The following is a 5,076-nucleotide window of genomic DNA, read 5'->3' on the forward strand; positions in this document are numbered from 1 at the left end:
GAAACAAGAAGGTCACATTAGTATACAAAGTATTGAAATAAACCTACAACAGCGAGTGAAATCACCATGGAACATCATTAAGTAGCCTGTTAGTGCAGTAAAGGAAATACTGCCAATAAGGTGAGAAAGTTCACACAATTTACTATTCATTTGATGTGAGCTTAATATTATCCCTTGCAGCTAGGTTCAGAAGCTATCTAAAAAAAAAAACTGTTGTCATTGGTGTCACCTTTCCAGAAGTGCCATTTTAATTAATATTTGCAGCCTGCGACTGTTAGGAAAATGTAAGAAAGATCAGACTTGTGAATTGGAGCTGAATTAATATGTTCTATTTCAGTGCTTTTAATGAATCTGGGGCTATTTTCCCTCTTACCTTATCATATTGGGATAGTGTGCACAACGTGACACAGCAGAACCATGGAAACGGAGGACACTTAACAAGGCCAGCTAAGCTGCTGAAGATGGGAGTGAGCTATGTGTGTGCTGCTTAAATAAATACCAAACCTTTCGTTCAGCATGAGATGTCAATGAAGTACAACATCAGACAAGGCAAACATATCAAATCTGTGTTGTCTATTAAATCTTGAAAACCACAAAACAGATTTCTAAATACAATTCTGCTGTGCTTGTTTCTGAAAGCTTTTGGATTCTGCTTTATGAATTAGAATGGATTACAGTTAAAGCGGACCCAAACCAAACATTTTTTTAATTCAAAATATTTAGTTGCACCACTCTGACACATACAAAGATAAATAAACACTCCTTCAAGCCTATGAGCATTTCAGTGCATGATTTTCACCCTTCTCTTTTTATAACTAGGTTTACACAGGTGGCAGCCATTAGCAATTCCTCCTTTGCCGGACACCACCTACTCCACGAGTTTGCCGGATTCTGTCCCAGCAATATGAAAGGAAGGGAGGGGTTCCTCCAATAAATGTAAAATATTTTATATTTGTCATCATGCAGCTGAAAAAGGCTGCTATTTATTATTATAATTTAGAAAATAGATTTTATTTCCGAAATCTTGTATTTGGGTCCACTTTAACTTGTTTTTATTCATTTAACCACTTGGCATCCAGAAGTTCTGAACATCTTATGGATCATACTGCTTGAAATTCTTGAGATTCGTATGGGACCCTAGAGGTCAGCACTAGAGGTAAATGGTATGGAAAGCCTACCACACCTTTCCAGAATGCCTGATATAAAGAGGAACTTTAACCCAGCATTGAACTTCATCCCAATCAGTAGCTGATACCCCGTTTCCCACAAGAAAACTACTTTTTTTCAAATAGATCATCAGCAGGGTCTGTATGCCTGATAGTGTGGTGAAACCCCTCCCATAGTGTGATGTCATGACCATGGTCCTGACAGTTTGCTGTCTGTGAACTTGGTTGCATTGTGGGCTTTTTCCAACTGCAAAAGGCCTGAGCCCACTGATGCAGTTGTGTCCGCTTTTCAATTACACATCCATTTACTGATGCTAAAAAGCAGACAGAAGCGGACACAACTGCATTAGTGGGCTCAGGCCCAAAGCAAGCAGAATCCAGAGGCACTCCTGCAATACGCCCACTGGGGGTATTCCTAACATCCCTTCCCAGGCTTTAATATGGCAGCTCTGCCTCTCCCCTGCCTCCCTGCATCTGCTCTGTGATGAGAGACACAGAGCAGAGTTTCCAGCAGAGTTGACCACAGAGGTCACTGAAAGTGAAAGTGGCTGATATCTAGCCACCGGAGCATCGGACAGCAGCAAAGATTGTGGCTACCTGATCCGGCCAGCCTCACAGATCAGGTGGTGTATTTATTTTATTAAAAATGTGCCATCTCTGGATTTCTTTAAAATGATTCAGTGAGCAACATGGAATTAAAAAGATACACAGCCATCAAATTCCAGATTTGGGAGACTCTTAATGTTGCACATAGTTTTGCAGAATTATTAGGAGACAGTTGTAAAACTGCCAACAGTCAGAAACACTGTTATTTAGTAGTGAACACTCTGCATTATATATAAGCTGTTTTTTTTTTTGTTTTTTGTTTTTTTTTTTTGTTTTTTTATATGTTCGGTTGTATATGTAGGCATCACAAAAATACATTTAAAAAAATGTTAATCAAAGCCTTTTTTTGCGGTTTGAGTTGCAATGTTATATTAGGAAATGGCATGCATTGATCACAAGCCCTTCACCATATTAGGCTGAAAGTGTATTTTCTTAGTAACTGTAATGAGGATAGCAACCTAAAATCAAGAACGGATTTCAGCGTAGACATCTGCCATGACAGCCAAATATTGCAGCTTCAGCCTCCTGCGTAAGTAAAAGTAAAAAAATGTCACATGGTACCCAATTGTCATGGCATGGAAGTGCAAAGCACAAATAAATGTGTTGGCAACAAGCTCTTTAGCTTTTGAGTATAATTTTTCAGTTAGCCTTTGGTACCACAATTGATTAGCTTCACCAACAAGGTTCACAGACCATAAAAAGGCCCTCGGGAGGCAGGCCCCACACCAAAAGTGAAAGGCCCCTGAAGGTGTTTTACTAAACACGTTCGCTGTTCTGAGAGCAAAGACAGAAGGCTGTTTGTGCGCTCCTTTCATTTCAATTAGTGATGTGACTATGTACTCTGTAAAGTGCTGCAGAAGATGTCAGTACTATATAAATACGTAATAATAACACGGTAGGACATTAGACTATGGACTATGGCAGGATTAGATTGTGAGCTCCTCTGAGGATAGTCAGTGGCATGACTATGTACTGCAGAAGAGGTAAGTGCCATATAAATATATAATAATATGGTAATACATTAGACTATGACTATGGTAGGAATTAGATTGTGAGCCCCTCATAGGACAGTCAGTGACATGACTATGTATTCTGTAATGTGCTGCAGAAGAGGTCAGTACTATATAAATACGTAATAATAACACGGTAGGACATTAGACTATGGACTATGGTAGGGATTAGATTGTGAGCTCCTCTGAGGATAGTCAGTGACATGTCTATGAAGTGCTGTGGAAGATATCAGTGTAATACAAATAGCATAATACAAAAAGATAACATGTGATTGTAGTTAGGACCTTTTTTGTATTTAAATTTTGTAATTTAGTGACACAGTTGCCTAAATGTCAGTGATAATTGCTTGTGGCCTAGTCAAGTACAAGTATAAAATGTGTTCTACATTAATACAGTGCCTACAAAATGGAACCTGGGTTTGTGTACTTTTATGGAATCAACATTTTTTGGATCCACCAATTATCTGTTATGACCATAGCCACTTGCATGGGGTGCCCTTCATTTATTCTGCACAGGGGCCCATGTTGGCTCTGTCTGCCACTGAACTCAATGACAAAGTACCGCACAGTATGTGAGTTTTACACTGGGCCCCCTCAAGCACATAAGAAATGATAGGTACCTTACAAGGTCAACCAGTGTCAAAGAGCTGTAAAGGGAACTAAGCATCATTTTTAACTCCCAGGTCAGCTCGATAGCAAATTAAAAATGCATGCTAAAAATATGGTTCATTATTTAAAAAAAACAACTTTAATTTCACCTCATCTTTTTACATTAAAGGGTTCAATTACAGGCCATATTCTTCTTTCTCTGGCGAGCTGTTGGTCACAAGCAACAGAAAATGGAAGGCTGATAAGGACTCTAATCGACCACAAGCTAAAATTCAAACAAACCCATTAAGCATTAGGGAGGTAGGAGGAGGGGGAAAACTCACTGTACTTCAAAGAGATAAGATAAGTGACTTGTTGAACTTCACACCAAGGCTGGATAACTGTAGTGAAAAGGGAGCAGGGGGAGTTAGCTACTCAAACATGGCAGCCCTTTTAGCTATTTGAAAGCAGGAGCTGCTCAGATCCCTTTAATGTATGGAGGAGAACAGCTTGTTAATGATTACCACTATTAAAAACACAAATTAGGAGCTAATACAGTAGATAAAGGAGGATGCCTGGAGGGCCCCTCTGGTCCTAAGGCTCTGGTGCAGTCTCAACCTCTGCATCCCCTACTACTATGCCACTTTGCAGAAGTCAACATAGACAATGCTTCCATGCCAACCATGGTAATAAACATTTTTACCATTTTACATTTAATTATGTTGCAGTGGATTTTAGTGATGATTTTTTGTAAGGTGAAAATGACTATAAAGAAGTATTTTCTTCTCGGTTTATTGTGAGGTGTGTAATATTTTCATATTAAGTGGATGTTCTGGAAAGCAGACAGGAATTATAATCCTGCTTCATTCTGAGAGGTGATTTCATGCTCCAGGAAATATGGGAAGTTTGCATTTGGACAATATAAATGCAGATGGTTATGGGATGATTGACAGGAAAGGTTGGAGGAACTGAGATTAGCTCAGAGGCTGACCGAGTTCCATGATGACAACGGTCACAGCTGAACTCTAAACATTTTGTAATTTCTTAAAGCAGCCTTAAAGACCGCGTTAAAAGCAACAAATGACATTACCGGTACAATATACTTCCCGCGTGGTTTGATTGAATTCTAGTTTATAAGATTTATGTGAAACCTTAAAAAAATACCTACATATGCCACTATTTTGGTGCCTGAACTTTTTGGTTTTCTTCACCCTTTAAATAGCAACTTTGTATGAACTGCCCTCAGGTAATGTCTTGTAGTGTGGGCACTGATACTCCTCAGCTTGTCAGAAATGCGATATAATGAATTATTTACTGTCATTTTTCCTTGTACTATAGGAGCCATGTACCATACTAATTAAGGACCTGAGGAGTTTTATTTTTTCCAAGAGCAGTAGAAGAAGAATTTCCACACTTTGACATTCTGTACATTCTATACTGCCCACTGTCTCTCTTTTTTTTTTTTTTTCCATTTAGTAAAAGTAAAAATGCATGATTATCCTTTGGTTTAGTGTACAGTTTTTGGAGTAGACATTACACTGTATATGTATAGCTTAAAGGATACCCGAACTGACATGTGACATGATGAGATAGACATGTGTATGTACAGTGCCTAGCACACAAGTAACTATGTTGTGTTCCTTTTTTTCTTTCTCTGCCTGAAAGAGTTAAATATCAGTTATGTAAGTGGCTGACTCAGTCCTGAC

The sequence above is a fragment of the Hyperolius riggenbachi genome, chromosome 7, assembly GCF_040937935.1.
Source record: "Hyperolius riggenbachi isolate aHypRig1 chromosome 7, aHypRig1.pri, whole genome shotgun sequence".
Lineage (NCBI taxonomy): Eukaryota > Metazoa > Chordata > Amphibia > Anura > Hyperoliidae > Hyperolius > Hyperolius riggenbachi.